This window comes from Salminus brasiliensis, chromosome 15 (genome assembly GCF_030463535.1).
Source record: "Salminus brasiliensis chromosome 15, fSalBra1.hap2, whole genome shotgun sequence".
Lineage (NCBI taxonomy): Eukaryota > Metazoa > Chordata > Actinopteri > Characiformes > Bryconidae > Salminus > Salminus brasiliensis.
Genome location: NC_132892.1, coordinates 21,156,700 through 21,174,667, shown reverse-complemented (window position 1 = coordinate 21,174,667; position 17,968 = coordinate 21,156,700). Strand labels below are relative to the sequence as shown.

At 42.2% G+C, this 17,968-nt stretch overlaps 1 protein-coding gene across 2 annotated transcripts in view; it reads left to right on the top strand.

Annotated features, from left to right (window-relative positions):
- Positions 1-12,328: 12,328 nt before the first annotated feature.
- Positions 12,329-17,968, top strand: part of LOC140536001 (vang-like protein 1) — a 73,918-nt gene continuing 68,278 nt past the window's right edge. The window contains exon 1 of one of the 2 annotated variants that reach the window (XM_072657607.1): positions 12,329-12,502. The gene's annotated coding sequence lies outside the window, so the exon portion shown is untranslated. Of the gene's footprint in view, positions 12,503-13,352; positions 13,587-17,968 lie in introns of those variants that run through there. The other variant, XM_072657606.1, reaches the window with a different exon arrangement.

The following is a 17,968-nucleotide window of genomic DNA, read 5'->3' as shown; positions in this document are numbered from 1 at the left end:
CAGACTGAGCTCCCTTACAAGCACTTCCGCTTTGCTTCAGTCACACAGTGCCAGCGCTGAAGAGGCCCTTTCTGTTAATTCAGTAGCCAAAGTCTTTTGTAGCGGCTTTGTCTCGTGACAACACTCTCTCGCACACATGAACAAGACCACCGAAGAGCTTTGAGAGCGTTTCTTTTGCCAATCCAAGGCTTTGCGTCCTTTTAACAGGCAGTTACGTAGAGGAAGAATTCTCAGAGGACTGAATCAGCCACTTTTCACTGTCGTTTTCAGGGCCAGCATCTCCAGAGACAGTCGAGGTGAACTACTGGAACCTGAGTGTCTGCTTTCGATGTGGGTTTATAGATTGAGCCATGAAAAAAAACTGTTCATCAAGGACAGAAAGAAAACTTTACAAAGTATAAAGTATCATATTAGGCCTGAGGTCCTCTACCTGTACAGATTTGCAAGAGGTGGTTGGATATCAGCTCTTTCAAAAACTGCAACAGGGTGCCCTCTGCCAAATTCATACAATTTTCAGGAGCTCCCATTCAATATTTCATACACATTTTACAGTGCACAAAGACCTCTTGTCCACTGGTAGCTTCTACGCAGCTTCTCATGTCCTCAAAGAACAATTGAGAAAACAGTGGCAACATAACATTTACATTCACATTCAAGAGAACTTCTACTGTGGTCATGTTTGGGTGGATTAAGTGTTAGTTTAATGTAAGTTTAGCCTACGTTTAGGTTAGAATTAGCTTTAGATGTAGTAGATTAAGTTTAGGTTTAGGTTACATTAAGTTTAGGTTAAGGTTAAAATTAGCTTCTGGTGTAGTAGGTTAAGATGTAGGTTAGGTTAAGTTAAGTTTAGGTTAATGTTAGAGTTAGCTTTGGGTGTAGTAGGTTGTTAAGGTTTAGGTTAAGGTGTAAATTAGGTTAAGTTTAGGTTAAGGTTAGAGTTAGCTTTAGACGATGTAGGCTAAGTTTAGGTTTACATTAGAATTAGCTTTAGGTGTAGTAGGTTAAGTTTAGGTTAAGGTGTAGGTTAGGTTAAATTGAGATTAGGTTATGGTCAGAATTAGTTTAAGATGTAGAAAGTTTAGGTTAGGTTAAGTTTAGGTTTAGATGTAGTAGGTTAAGTTTTGGATTGGGTTGTAGTTGATTGATTTTTGGTTTAGGTTTAGATGTAGGTTAGGTTTAAGTCAGGTTAAGTTTATATTTAGCTTTAGATGTAGTAGGTTAAGTTTAGATATAGTAGGTTAAGTTTAGGTTTAGAGGTAGTAGGTTAAGTTTATATTTAGCTTTAGATTTAGTAGGTTAAGTTTAGATATAGTAGGTTAAGTTTAGGTTTAGAGGTAGTAGGTTAAGTTTATGTTTAGCTTTAAATTTAGTAGGTTAAGTTTAGGTTAGGTTACACTTAGGTTTAGATGTAGTAGGTGAAGTTTAGGTATAGGTTTAGAAGTAGTAGGCTAAGTTTAGGTTTAGATGTAGTAGGTTAAGTTTAGATATAGGTTTAGATTTAGTAGGTTAAGTTTAGGTTAGGTTACACTTAGGTTTAGAAGTAGTAGGTTAAGTTTAGGTATAGGTTTAGATGTAGTAGGTTAGGTTTTGGATTGGGTTGTAGTTGATTATGTTTTGGTTTAGGTTTAGATGTAGGTTAGGTTTAAGTCAGGTTAAGTTTATATTTAGCTTTAGATTTAGTAGGTTAAGTTTAGGTTAGGTTACACTTAGGTTTAGATGTAGTAGGTTAAGTTTAGGTATAGGTTTAGATGTAGTAGGCTAAGTTTAGGTTTAGATGTAGTAGGTTAAGTTTAGATATAGGTTTAGATATAGTAGGTTAAGTTTAGGTTTAGAGGTAGTAGGTTAAGTTTATATTTAGCTTTTGATTTAGTAGGTTAAGTTTAGGTATAGGTTTAGATGTAGTAGGCTAAGTTTAGGTTTAGATGTAGTAGGTTAAGTTTAGATATAGGTTTAGATATAGTAGGTTAAGTTTAGGTTTAGGTTTAGATGTAATAGGTGAAGTTTAGGTTTAGATGTAGTAGGCTAAGTTTAGGTTTAGATGTAGTAGGTGAAGTTTAGGTATAGGTTTGGATGTAGTAGGCTAAGTTTAGGTTTAGATGTAGTAGGTTAAGTTTAGGTTTAGGTTTAGATGTAGTAGGTTAAGTTTAGGTTTAGGTTTAGATGTAGTAGGCTAAGTTTAGGTTTAGATGTAGTAGGTTTAGATGTTGAACTATATCTAGTACACATTGTCCTGAAATGGTCTTTTAGGCACATATGTAATATTTGCTCTTGGCACCAGGTTGTTCAAGCAGTTTTACAGTAAAGCATCATTAGTACACTTTCAGTGAGAAGGTATTTAAGTGTTACTGGGGTTGCCGTAAGCCATCAGGACCTAGTTAGGAGACGTAATTGTATCCTTTGCAGTTATTAGATTTGAAGCACCTCATTGACATGGCTTTTAACATACTTACTCACTTGCTCACTTCTAGTGGGCTAACATTTCAACACAAGGGAGCACTGTTAGCACTTAAAGATGAATTTGGTACTTCACATCAGTGACACTGTGTGTCCTTGTATTAAGTTGCTTTGACCTCATTCACCCTGTCTTTACTGCAGGCTTTAATAATATGGACCTATACCCTGGGAAAGTGAATATGCTGTAACTTTAAACTCTATTTATTATATGCAAATGGGCCTTTAGAACTGTTTTGTGCCCTCAGTTGTACAACTCTTAAATCTTTGCTGTTTTTTGGTATAGCCAATTTATCTATAGGCCTGAGACCCAATCTCACATCCTTGTCCTGATTTCACTCCTAAGAGACACTCAGGATGGTATTCTGCACTCTGTAATACTATTAATTATTAAATTATTAGCTAACGTTATTAAATTATTAGCTTTAGTCGGAGTTAAACAGCTAAGCTAACATAGTCATGTTTTAGTCTGAGTTTACCTTGTTAGCTAAAGTTAGTCTGTGTTATTCTGAGTTTATCCTTTTAGCTATAGTTAGGCTGTCTTAGCTGGAGTTAAATCTGTTAGCTATAGTTGTCATAAGGGACAATTTAGCATAGCCAATTTATCTACAGGCCTGAGGCCTAATCTCACATGCATGTCCTAATTTCGTTCCCCAGCTCCACCACACCAGCTAACAAATGCCTGCCGAACATCGCTTTAAGAGTGATGAGGGGAGAGCGTGCAATCTACCCACTCGCAGAGGGCATGGCTGATTGTGCTCTCTCTGACTCTGGTTGCTGATGGCAAAGCGGCATGGCTCAGGATTAGAACTCGCGACCCCCGGACCATAGAAACAGCACTAAGACCACACTACTAAATACTACAAAATTCAAATATTAGTACTTGTAATGTTATTTAAAAAATAAAAAAAAAATTAAAAAATTAAATAGAAAATATTGAAAAATAGAAGCACTAGAAGAACTAGCGGTCCCACACTTCTGCACCCCATTGTATTTGTGTGAAATGGTAAAAATACTGGATAAAATATTGCACCTGCCCACAGTTCCTGTATCGGTGAACCCCTCTAGTCAAAATGTGCGTTGCGTTTACTATAAAAGAGCTTTGCCTTTATTTTTACTTCATAAAATACATCAAGGTGAAGTTCATTATCTTGATCACCCCTCAGCACAGTATTTATTTGGCCATATGTCGACAGCCCATACATTCACTCCTCTATCGTTTCTCCTCCATTACACCGTCTCAGTATATTCCAACCCAAAGCCCCTGCCAGCTGTAGCCCTGCTGTGGGTAGTAACAAGCTGTCAGTGTGGCCAATCTGTGTGTGAGCGTGTGTGTGTGTGTGTGAGAAAGAGCCATATTGCTCCTCTTTTCACCATGGATTATGTAATGGCAAAGGCCTACAAGTGACCATATGTCAGAAAGCGTACAGACGAGCCCAGAACTGCAATCACCATTGTAGTTTTTTTTGGAGGGTACCCTGCTCTCTCATCATTCAGGTAGACTTCTGGACAAGAAAAAAAAAACGTGCACACACACACAGACACACACACAAACTAAAATGGGACAAAACACACATATGCACACGTTCCCCTTTGTTCCACAGAGGAGCGTCTTGTCTTCTGGCTGGAGAAGAAAACATGACAACAAGCAGCCATATGTCCACAGGTCTTGAAAAGGCATCTCTGAGTGTGTATGTGGAAGGGGCGGGAGGGGGGTTAGTTAGTCTGCCCCCCTTTCCCACTTTCATTATAAGTGTGTTTAGTACTCAATGCCTTCAACCCCCCCCCCCCCCTTCACAGTACTCTCCACCCGCCCCTTTTCTCGTCCTCTTGATAGCCATCAGAGGTGTGTGTTGTTGTAGAGCGTGAGCGCATGCATGTGTGTGTGTGTGTCTGTGTGTGTGTTGAGCCAGCAGCAAGACACAAAGGCAGATCCATGTGTTGAAATGTGGCCCCCGGGATGGACCACATTATGCCTGCCTACTTCACCAGCAGGGACCCAGGCTGGAGCTGGCTCACGGCCCTTTGTCTCCAAACAGATGGAAATAGACTGAGAGGGGCGAGAGGTAGACAGAGAGCGAGAGGGAGAGAGAGAGAGAGAAGAAAGAGAATGTGGAAAAAAAGAAGTCAGTCTGTTCTCATTAACTCGCATATTGAGAGAGAGGCGCTCACAATGCGATAGGCCCGGCCTTATTCAAGCTCACGCTCAGCCCATCTGTACACACTGGACCCGTCATACGGTGCACGCATGGATTAGCGCTCATACCCACCTAACAGCCACGTTTACAACTCGGCCTAGAGTTTTCATTTACTCTCAGCCAATGGAGCGCATGTTTAAACGTAGTGTGTTCAGAGCTAAAGGTAGTGCGTCCAACACACCACATATCTGCTGAGCAAGTGGCAAAATGCATCTATCAGTGCATTTATCAAGAGAATCAGCAGCTTGGACCCCCAGCAGCGTATTCCCTATATCTCAAACCTTTCATTTCATTTATTTCAGGTCATCTTTGAGCCTGACTGAGCACGAATCTGAAAGGAAAAAAAGAAATAACCAACTAAATAAATACATTCAATTCAAACCTGCCGAATAATAGAGGCACTAAAGTAGCTCTGGAATCTGCCACCAATATGTAAGCAGCAAGTTGGTGAACTGTGAGGTGGGGCCTACACGGATCACATCATTGTGATCCTTGGGTGCCCATGACCCTGTCGTCGGTTCACCAGTTGTCCTTCATTGGAGCACTTTTGAGAGGTACTGACCACTGCATACCAGGAACACCCTCTGACTCAGTCGTCCAGCCATTACAATTTGGTTCTCATCAGAGACACTCAAATCTTTATTCATATCTTTATGTCTTCTGATCTAGCTGTTCGCTTGCTGCCTAATCTGTACATCCCACCTTTTCACAGATGCCACTGTAACGCATTGATCAATATGATTTACTTCACAGTAAACTTTTGCCATTTGCTGGACTGCCCTACACTCTAAAGAAAGGGGGTCTTCAAGGGTTTTTAGTAGAGATAAGGTTCTATATATACATATATCCATATAGATCTATGACAACCTAAAGAACTATTTCCAGGAATAAATGGAGCAAATAAACACGAACTAAAAAGCTTCTTAAAACTGTTTATACATATCAGCACTGTCAGCTGTCATGCAAAAATCCTAAATGACAACTTTCCAGGAGAAGGAAAAAAACTATTAACTATATATATATATATATATATATATATATATATATATATATATATACAATCACACATTATATATAATTTAATGCTGAATCTTTGAGCATTAAAATAACCATAACAAGCCTCCCTGATCTCAAATCTGCAGCGAATTAACTCAAATTAACTTAAAAAGTTCATTAGCATCCTAAGTGAGTTGGGCATGACTGGGTTAATGACCCTGCAGGCTAAGCAGTGTAAGTCCGTGTAAACGCGATTCCTGAGTCTTTAAGGGTTAAAGTGCAGTTAGCTCCGTCAGCAGCCTGACGTGAAATCTATTAGAAACTTACTGAGGATTTACACAAATAAAACAAACCAGGTTCCGAACAGATCCCTCATTTTGGGACCCTAATCTCCCTAATCTAAGAGATCGTAAAACTTGCCAATGCGCAGTGTATCAATTCCAGACCTGAGGGGGTTTATTGTGAAATAGCACCGCCCCCTATTGGCTGCTAATGGCAATGCAGAGTTCGAGCATGTGCGCTGTTTATACATCCCCTCTTATTATTAAATCTTTCCAAATACATGTATTTTTTTCTTTTCTTCATTGTTCTTATATTTTATAGTAAAAACTGCAGTAGTATCAGGAAATGCCCAGCGTCAACTAATTCAGTGTATACCGACCGGCCTTACCCACGTTTGGCCACACGAGGGAGCTCTTTTCTGCTAATAAAACCGGCCATTAAAAAGTATATATAATATATTTATATATACTACTATATAATATATACTTACTACACTAATGAGCGCACTGCTAACGGTGAGGTACCATTTCACACACTATTTAGTGAAGTAGTCTGTGGTTTGGGATTGCATGAGCAAAAATAGAATTTGTGGCTGTGTCCAACAGTTAGTAGCAAATTTGTAACCCTCATGTCATCTAACAGCCCCCCCCCCCCCCCCCCCCCCGATTTGTTATCTGAGGTCTTCATTACTCTCTCGCCAGTGAAGTGACCGGACTGATTAACTCAGTGGTGGTAATTCAAATGGCCCGTCATGTTTGTCTACCCCTTGGGAGTAAAAGAAAGGCAGTGTCAGAGGTCATGTACTCTGTATGACCCCAACCCCCTTTAAAGCCCACTCATAAATGAGTCAATCTGTGAAAGGGGAGCCATTGGAGGCCCGATGTGGTATATAAGTGACAATAAATCTGCTAATATATATTTTTTCAAAGCTCGAAATGAATACAAAGTTTCTCACCAGCATTTCATTAAGAAAAAGGAAAACCAAACTCTTGATAGTTTAACAGTTATTTATTGATTTTAGGAATATGTGCATTTTTAGTTGTCAGTTTAAACCCAAATGTTATCTCAAATGCTACGGAATAAAAGTTGTAACAGAAAAAAATCCCAAAAATCTTTTTGGTAAAAAATACTTACAGAAAAGGAGCCTAATTTAATGCTGGAAACTGTTAATGCTGGACACGTTAGTTAGTCAGTAAGTAAGTAGGCAGGTAGGTCTGGCATCTGGTGCAACTGCGCCCTAACATTTCTAGTAACTGTTAATTAGTCTTTTACATCAGCTCAGAGGAATTTAGCCCATTCCTCAGTCTAAAACAGCTTCAACTCTTACGTTGGTGGGTTTCATCCCCTGAACTGCTTGCTTCAGTTTCCTCCACAAGAACTTGACTTTTGACCATTCTTTGTTAGAACCACTTGTGTGCTTAGGGTCATTGTCTTACTGCATGACCCAATTCAGAATTGACCTGACATAATTCAGAATTCATTGTTCCATCAATGAAGGCACGTCTTCCTGGCCCAGATGCAGCAAAACAAGCCCAAACCATGATACTACCACCACCGTGTTTCACAGATGAGATAAGCTCTATGCTGGAATGTAGTGTTTTCCTTTCTTCAAACAGAACGCTTCTCATTTAAACCCAACAGTCAACCGTGCAAAAAACATCGTTCCAATAGTCTTCTGGCTTGTCCATGTGATGTTTAGCAACCTGCAGATGGGCAGCAGTGGTCTTTTTGGAGCTTGGCTTTCTCTTTGCAACCCTGCCATGATTACCATTGCTGTTCAGTGTTCTCCTGGTGGTAGACTCAGAACATTATCACTGGCCAATGTGAGAAATGCCTTCAGTTGTTTAAAATGACCTCAGGTTGGTGGATTGGTGGAGTAAAGGTAAAGGTAAAGGTGCACGTATTTGTCACTGTACACTGTACAGCGAAATGTGTCCTCCGCATTTAACCCATCTGGTAGTGAACACACACTCACACACACACACGTGTTAGGGGCAGTGAGTACACACACACCCAGAGCGGTGGGCAGCCAACTCCAGCGCCCGGGGAGCAGAGAGGGTAAAGGGCCTTGCTCAAGGACCCAACAGTGGCAGCTTGCCGAGCCCGGGAATAGGAGTCTAAACTCTTTAGAGATGGCTTTGTAACTCCTTGTAATTTCTTTTTTGTAGTTTTCTTTGTTCGTAGGATGTGCAAACATGTGTTGTGTGTTGTGAAGATCAGACATTGATAGATGCCCACTTACACCTGATTGTCATCCAATTGATTGAAAACACCTTCAAATGGGCAGCTATTCCTAAAGGTTCTGTAAGATATGTAATATTGGATATATTAATGATCAAGTCAAATATTTTGTCTCATTTGTTTGATTTGGTTCTTCTTAGCAATATTTAGGACGTCTGATGAAGTTTTAGGTGAAGTTTATGCAGAAATTCTACAGAACATTCTAAAGGGCTCACAAACTCTCAAGCACTACTTTACCACCCTGTCACAAGCTGTACTTCTTGATGTTTAAGGTTACTGTACTTCTGTCTTTTAAGTATTTTAGGAAAGTATGTGACTTTGGTTGGGCTGAAAAATACCCATATGTAGTTGTACATGCCCTTTTACCACATACATGATTTGGCCCTAGAATAAAACAAGCTTCTATGGTGGGCTCCTGAATAATTTTATGAGCTCTGCTCTGATCGGTTGATTGATTTATGGCTCACACAGAATCAACATATTTAGCCACCAGCAACTTTAGCACAGTCACGCTGCTTGGTTATGGACGCTGGGTTATTTTGAAACACTTTAAGGTTTTAGAATCTGCCTGTTTTACCATTTATGTCACTGCGAGATTTGCACTGAAATGTAGAGACAGCAGTGTTCAGTTCAGGTTCAGTGTCACTTCGATGTACCACAATCTTATCATTTAGGCTTTAGTCACTGTATTAAAGATGCAGAGACCTGATTTTGTTATGGCCAATATGTATTTGAAACTATAAGGACATTCCCCTTTCCCTGTTTTCTCTTTCCATCTGTAGTCATGTCCAGTTTTCACCCACTGGCTATATGTCCCCCTATCATGCAGGTTCACCAAGCTGGGAGAGTGAGGGTTCCCACATGCCTGCTCTGAGTCATGTGAAGCATACTGCATCTTTTTCTGCCCCATTCACTTACACCAGCTAACAGACGCCCACGCTGGCTAGAATCACACTGAGTGATGGTGGGAGAGCGAGGGCCATCCTACCCACCCACAGAGCTTACATTATTGTTGTATCTTGGGCTTCTGGCCACAAATGGCTGTGGCGCCACTGGGATCGAACTGGTGACCTCTTTCCTAATGATAGGGCCAATGCTCAGAATTCAAAATTCCATTCATGCATTTCAACCAAAGTTTTTTTTATGTATTTATTTATTATGTCAAACATAGAAGGTTAATTAATTTTGCACAGATGATGAAAATATAAGATGTCAAATATTCCATACAGCTTTTCTTCTATGGTCCAATGCTGTCAAGATACCTCAGAATAACAGACAGCCTTACCTCAGGATAAACTGGACTTTAAATGGATACTATGTGAGCTTTAGGATCATTGTTATTCTGCCCACATTTAGATTATCTCACTAGAGAAAGGAGGAGAAAGTGGATTGTTAAGCTAGCAGTAAGACGCATCGATCAATACGGCGATAACACCAGAGGCCTAACCGGAGCATTGAGGAAATTAGCTGCCTTATTTACACAGGTCTGGGACCAGTTTCTTTTCCCAATTTTCACTTCCATTTATAAAGGATAACACATATAACTGATCTCGCGTCAGTAAAAAAAGAGCGACAGATTGCTTTCAGACAGACATAAAGGCAGACGGATAGCTCCTGAGGCTCTGTAACCTCAGAGGGCTCGAGAGACACTAAGAGATAAAATTATTTACATTCCATTATGACAGCCTGCTAGGCTTCGCCTTTGCCAGCAGTGTTGTTTCTTACTCACTGCATCTGAATGTCTATGCTGGTAAAGAGAAGTAAGGAGATATGGGCTAGATGGACAGCATAGATTAGCGTGATCCTTAATGATAGAGTTAGCTTGTTTAAGAAATGCAAAAAGTACTACACTTTTTATAAGTAAAGCAGTGGTAAATACAATCTCAATGTTGCTAGTTTGCTACTTAGCCTGGTTGGAGTTTACTGTACCACATTTCAGCTCTGTAAATGGTTTGTTTGAAAATAAATGAGCATTTTCATACTCTCTTGGCCCAGAATAACATAATCATTGTGATGCTCCATTGACATGTTAATGGGAGAATAGCGTCTTTATCATTGCCACTCTGAGCCCCAAACATTGTAACTTTGGTGGAGTCATGAGAACTGTGTAATGCTGCGAAACATATTTGTGTAAAATCTTGTAAAATTACTGTACCAGATCAGTCCACAGGCCTTTTTCATTTAATCTGTCAGATCTGTATCTGTCAGCCTGTCAACAAGTGTACAGCTGTCCATTAGGGGGAGCTCATAGTGTGATTTGTATTTACAACAGTGGTGTAAAAGTGAACCGGACTCCACAACTGTAGGGGGAGCCTATGAGCAAACAATGCAAATTTCCATATAATGATGCTGTAAACATGCTGTTTTTCTTACCGTTTTTCAAAGATCCTTACCACAGGTAGCTGGATATTTCTAATAATAGAGATTTTCCTCCCTCTGTTTTTGAAAATATTTCTGTCAACAAAGAGACAAAAACGCTTGCATGAGCATGCTAGTGCTGTATGAGGCTATAGTACCTCAAAAAGAGAGACATCAAAACATCACGAAGAAGGAAAATAAAAAACACAGAGGTTTAATGCTAAATTACACACTACTCCCTATGTAGTGTACTAATCAAGTCATGAAATTAGAAGCCGCGTTCCCGGCTTCGACGCAGACGACAGCAACGGCCAGAACGCCATCTACCCAGACTAGAGAGAGCAAGGCCAATTGCGTGCTCTCAGGACCTCGGCTGCCGATGGCTAGCAGCATGACCACTTTGGTGCCAGGACAGAAAAAAGCCTGGACGCTTGTCTTCCGCGGATTTTAAAGGATGGCGTGTCGAGCCGAGCTGTACTTGAAGCTTGAAGGGCTCTTGGTGCGGATCGGCTTTTGACCATTGCCATCAAGTACAGAGGGGCTGGCTGGTCCGTTCTTGGCTTTGTAGGCCAGCGTCAGGGTTTCGAATCTGATGCGGGAAGCAGCTACAGGAAGCCAGTGAAGAGAACGCAGCAGTGGAGGGACATGGCTGAATTTAGGAACGTTGAAGACGACCCGTGCCGCTGCATTCTGGATGAGTTGCAGGGGCCTGATGGTGCGCAGAGGGAGACCAGCCAGAAGAGAGTTGCAGTAGTCAAGTCTGGAAGTGACGAGAGACTGAACAAGCACCTGGGTGACCTCTCTAGAGAGGAAGGGTCGAATTCTCCGTAACAGCAGAGAACTGGTATTTCTTGCTCCTTGGCTCCCCCTACTGTTGGGAGATGTCATTCACACTTTGAACCACCACTGAAGAACATGCTTTACACACGCATTCCTGGACAACCTGAGAGATACAGACCTGGCATCTGAAGCAAAAAGCACATGTACTGACGCAACAGAGTATTTTACACAAATATGAAAAATATAATAATATATTGTCCTGTCCGCTTCACCAAATCAGCGCTGAAATTAGAGTCAGTGGAGCTTCACAGTGATTTTGAAGCTGCTATTTTGAGGTAGAAATGCTATATAATAGTCTTTAAATATATAAGTCTTATGTTTGTGTATTATTGTTCTTTATTATACAAATAATTCAACTTTATAACTGAACTTTACAGTGACATTATCTGTTTATCTGCTACTATGTGATATGTGATATTTTAAATACTTTGATCGTATAGGATATTGAGATAAAGGCCCTTAATAACTGTAAAGAGGAGCCCGTTATGCAACCCAACAACACAGGATCACCAGCGTTACAGAATAACATGACATTGTGTTGAATGGTCGGCCTCTTGTTCCCCTAGCGCGTTTCAGTCGTATTACACCTTTCTCTCTCTCTCTCTCTCTCTCTCTCTCTCTCTCACACACACACATTCTCTCTCTCTCTCTCTCTCTCTCTCTCTCTCACACACACACATTCTCTCTCTCTCTCTCTCTCTCACACACACTCTCTCTCTCTCTCTCTCTCTCTCTCTCACACACACACTCTCTCTCTCTCTCTCACACACACACTCTCTCTCTCTCACACACACACATTCTCTCTCTCTCTCTCTCTCTCTCTCTCTCTCTCTCACACACACTCTCTCTCTCTCTCTCTCTCTCTCTCTCACACACACTCTCTCTCTCTCTCTCACACACACACACACACACACTCCCTCTCTCTCTCTCTCTCACACTCTCTCTCTCTCTCTCTCTCACTGACACACTGAACACTGCCCCCCTGTTCTTCCAAATGTGGCGAGGCGATTCCACAGCTGGAGCTTCCAAACGAAACCGGGTCGGTTTGAGAGGCGAGCTGCACCTCAGGATTACTTTTACGGGAACATCTGAGCTCGGTGTTTCTCTGTCTGTCGGAATGCCACGCTTCAGTACAGGTAAGCTGTCGACTAAATATTATTATTATTATTATCATTATTATTAATATTATTCACCGCGTCTTATCGAGAGCTTTCCGCCGCCTGCCTGCCTGCCTGCCTGTCCGCCCGCCCGGTAACACGGTAACAGCGCTCACAGACGGAGGTGGCTGCTGGCTGGCTGGCTGCTGGCTGGCTGCTGGCTGGCTGGCTAGCAAGCTATGATAGCGCTGTGTTGGAGGCTAGCTTAGAGTCCTGAGGTCAGGAAATACACCGAGTTTACCACGCTAGCTCCAGGTCTCCTGTCCTGCTCTACTGACCGCTCTTATGCCACTTCCTCAGTGTTGTCTGTTTCTTCACAGAGCCGCAGTTTTGATGAGGAGGAGAGCTCCTGCAGATTAGCTCATTTTCTGGTCACCAGCTAGCAGCACAGTATCAGAAATGTTTGAGGGCAGCTAGGATCTCTTCTTCTGGGTTTGTCACTTCAGAGATGTGCTCGACCAGGACCACTCTGGAGCTGAAGACCAGCTGAACACGGTGATTTCTGAGGGGGGGGGATTCGTTATTTTTCAAAAAGGAGTCAAGTGCAAGTTCACCAACTGTCACTTTCACCACTTCTCGGTACTGGAACCGGTGCTTTATACAGAGGCTGCTTTGGGTGCCCCCCCCCCACACACATACACACACACACACACTTACTCTTACACACACACACACACACATTTCCAACTCCCTCTTCGGTGGGAAGCCGAAAGGCGTTGACACACGCTGCTGGCGAAAGGTTAATGTCGCCCCCTCTCTCCGAGCAGTTTCGCTCTCCTCCGGCATTATGCAGGGCTTCATGGTTCCGCGGCGGTGTTTCCCCCCTTCTCCCTGCCTGTACCGGTTAGTCCAGGGGCGTTCGCTGTTTACCGTGCCCGCTTTATGGAGCTAGGTTTGGCGCTTAAGGCCTGGAGGAGACCGGGGAGTTTCCTACCGCGTCCGCCATTTGTTCGGGTTGTGGGAGGCTACAGGTAGGACTGGGAGTTGGCGGCCAGCCTCTCGGACCTGAACTGAGAGCCTGAGGTAGCAGCTGAGGTGTTTGTGCGACTCGACGACATGTCAGGTGAGTTTATTTAGCTAGAGATAGCTATTTAAAACTGAACTGAGGCTCGGATTCAGCCTGAGAGGACGTGAGGGAGCTGAGGTGTAGGTGAAGTGGAGAGACTGCAGCGCCAGTGAGGAACAGGCTCAGGTACGTGTGGAGCTAGTTGAAGTCAAAACAGATATGATGATAAAATATTTACAGCCAGAAATGAGGTGTAGAAGACTCCTCCTCTTCCTTCTTGTCCAAATGTCCTCACATGGTTCATATTTATAAGGTAGCATCTTCTGTAAGAAGAACTCAGGGTTGTCCCATAATAAAGCTGTAAGTAGGAGACTGGGCATATTGGTATTGATGGGTATTGATATTGGGCTGCTACCAGTGGGAATGAACAATTAGTCTGATCTGATCTGATCCGATCCAATAACAAGTGTAGCCTGACACAGCTCACACTCACACTATGTAATGTCATGTTGTTAGCAGTGTGTTTCTTCCTGTAGGGTAGTTGAGGGTTGGAGCTTTATAACCTATCTGTAAATATCCATCTTACGTGAAGTACTTCAAATAAAAATCGCTCATTTTAAAGCTTGATAGTATCTAAGAAGAAATGTTGGATCTGTAGCCACCGACACTAAAGATTTTGATAGTGGTTTGGGAGAGGAAAAAGTGGCCTAGCAGTTGGTTAAATGGTATATAGGACCTCACTCAGTTCAGGTGCCCCTTAAACACCCAGCACAGAAGACAAAAAAAAGGCAATATTAGCTATATTACAGAGCATATGCATTTATAGAGGCACCTCAGGTATCTTTTTATTTCATTTATTATTTTAGTATCATGTTTGCCAGTTTTTACTGGTGGAAAAAGGTAGTAGTCACATTACTTGTCTAGAATCTCAAAATTTCAATATGTAGATACAACTTTGTTAGTCGACTGAGTGCAGTTTACAGGTTTCCCAGTTTAACTGAAAAAGAGCACACATCACTTCAGCTAACTAAGGTGACCATGTTTTTACTATACTAATATATGCACCCTGTTTCCTGCTCCACAGTTATAGTTATATGGGGGTGTACCACAAAGCTGGGTTTCTCAATTATCCAGAAATCTTGAGTCTAAAGATAAGGGTTGTCCCAAGAGGAATGCCCCCTATCTCTTTTCTGTTTAGACTTGAGACCTGACTTTGGGCTTCAGTTACCTGGCTAAACTGACACATCCTGCGTTGTGGTATACCTGTCAGGTTTAGTTGGTATGTTTGAGCATACAAAAGAAACATGACCAAACTGTGCCGGGCCCAGAACATTTTCACCCATGTGCTTTTTAATCCGGTTTAATCAGACTCTGGCTTGTTTTCACCCTTGGTGCGAATCATTTGGGTCTCCTGATCTGACCTCGATACAACCCAACCCAACCATTAGGTGTACTCTTCCAGTTTGAGCTTAAAGGTGTCAATGTGGTATATTGCTCAAATTACTTCTACTACTTTAGCCATGACCAAAGGCCATCTCTGCCGTTGCTGCTTGTTAAACTGTGCAGATATATGCCCTAGTCCAGAACACTGGACCTTCTGACCTTCTGACCTTCTTCCTGTATTTAATGTCTTGCTCCCACGCCAGACAGGTCTGACCACTCAGCAGCAAGATTGGCATCACTTATTTTGTTGACACATTTTGGTGTGTTTTTTTTTTTTCTTCCCTGTATGATAACAAACTAAACCAAGGTGGGAAACGTTCCAGACTTGTTAAAGGATTTGTACCAGCGTGGAAGAACTGTAGTTGTGAAAATGCCTTTAATTTTAAGACCACCTTAACTACAGAGAGTGAGTTCTGTGTAATGCTCACTTGACCTGTTAAGCATTGGTCTTTGTGCAAAGGTGCTTTGGGGAAACCCAGCCCTGGACTCCGGCCCTCAGTCCAACACCCCTGCTATAAACGAACCTGGCGGTCTTAGGGTTGAAACTAACTAATTCAAAGCTGTTCTACATGCGTCAGTGCAGCTGCACTGTTGATTTACTTTGATCAACAAGGCTCACGACACACGTGAGACTCAACAAGTGGTGTCCCAGTGGTATGGTCAGGCGTGTACAATGCTAAACAGTGATTTCACCTGGTGAGCCTCCCCCCCGGAGCAGGCTGTGCTTCTTACTTGTGCTTCAGGATACATGATCTCAGCCATGCCTGAGTGAATACAGATGGTTCTTCACACCTGTGAAATTTATTCTCCAGTCTATCCCACTTTTTTTTTTTTTAAATCTCTCTTCCTTTAAAGACTGTTTCATGCATCTTAACAGTCAATTTGACTCTTTTTTTTATTCTCTTCTGCATTGCGCCCTGAAAAGGAGCTGTTATGTTGAGAAAATGCTGAACGTTGATATTCGCTTTTGTAGTAAAACACGGCCTGGCACCAAAGAGCCAGGGATAAAAAAAAATAAATAAAAAACTCTTCAGGAGAGTAAGGTGTTCTCCCCTGCCGTTCGATGAATAATTCAACACCGTCAATTATATAGTTTTTGTCGGAGCTGCGAATCTGACGGCAAGGCAAACGTGTGATTATTGCAGTTGGGAGTACGCATGGGATTTGAAGGCCCCACTCCTACCTCCCATATAGAAACGGGTGTGCTTCTCACCTGTCTGATGATGCCGTGAATGGAATGTTTTTAAGCTGTCTTCTGGAGAAGTGGAAGATAAATTTATCTTTCAATAGTAATCAGCTCTCCAAGGAGCGTGATCTATGAAGCTTGTCGTCTTTGTACACTGCACTGTGTTGTGTCTGTCTACAAGTAACCGACTAAATAATAGGCCTCCTCTGCAGCTCTCTTATTTCTTGTGGCGGGGCCTGTCAAACGTTTGAGTTTGACTGAAAGACAGGGCAGGGATGGACCAGTCTACTAAACACTCCTAACTCCTGCACTCCACTTTGTGCTCTCAGATATGCTCTAAAAATATGTTAAGGATTTGAGCTTCAGTTAGCTGGAACACAGTCTGTGCTGTGGTGTTTAGCTACCTTATCTAAGCCTAGCTAGTCGGCTACAAGACCCAACACAGCAGAACCAGCAGAACATTTTCCCTTTCTGTTAATCCCGACACCAGACACTCGACTTCACTCTCTCGTTTTTATCGTCAACACTTGTGTCGGTGGCTCAGCAGTTAGTCAACGGTCATCGGATATACTAGGTGGATCTGGAGCCAAGCTAGTTGAGCAAAGGTGGGCCTAGCAAGTGGGCTACAGATCCAAAATGATGGGGGGGGGGGAACTTTTAAATTGTGCTTTTTGTCTTTCAACAACAGACGCTCGAGTCCTTCTCGTCTAAACGTTTGAGTTGGGTTTAAGGGCAGCCAGAGTTGAATTAGTTCTGTGGTGAGCAGACTGTTATCCTGCTAAGGCTAATCAGCCTGTCTCTCATGATTCAGGGCAGTTTAGCATTTGTAATTGTCAGATTGAAGATTAAACATTTATTTGCTGAAAGATTTTAAACTGTGCAGTTGTCACCCTGTGAGCAAACTGACCGTTGTATGTAGTGCATTTTGTTTTAAAGCAAGGCTGCAATAACACTGTATACGGCTGTATTATTTTGAGGTGGTATAGAGAAATGTTGATAACACCCAAAGCCCTGCTGCTTAGCCATGCTCCTTGCTTACTGTTCATTATTTGCTCTTCTTGTGTTCCTGCTAATACAAGAGAGGAAGGCAGCCAAGAATGTTGCTGAAGTTAGTGCTATTAATTCGGTTCACTTCACTTTGTGGGTGACCACATGATCCTTAAAGATTCATTCATGCACAGCCTGCACTTTTCTGGCTTTCTTCTGGGCCACAGTGCAGCAGATGAGATGTGTGTGAAGAACCTTAGAACTTTAAAGAAGGTCCACATGATGAGGTAAAGGTTCTACACTAATTTAAGGTCTTCATAGAACTGTCCATCCAAGGTTAGAAGCATTGGAGAAGCTTTATTGTAGGAGTGCGTTGCAGTTCGTTGCAGTTTTAACACTGTATCTGTGGAAAACCTTGATATTCTCCAGGCTTTAGAAGAGCTTAGGTATAAGAAATGCTGTACCTAGGCATCTAAATTGGGTATATCCTTTCTCTCTCTCTCACTCTCTCTCTTATTTTCTTTCTGTCTCTTTCTCTCTCTTGCTTCCTCTTTCTTTGTTTGCAAGCTTGGTCTCATGGACACTCTGGAGCCAGGGATGTTGTAAGTTCTGGTTGGAAGCAAGCCAATGCCTTTTCTTTTGTGTCCCATAGTGATTTGTCTTCGCCTCTCGCTCTCTCACTCTCCCTTTCTCTCACTTTCCCTGTCTCTTGCTCTGTTACCACCTTTCTCCCTCCCTGCTGAGGTCTTGATTCCTCACGTCCGGCTTAGCAGGACCCACTGTGCTGGTACCCAAACAGGAACTGGCCCCAAGTCCATGAAAG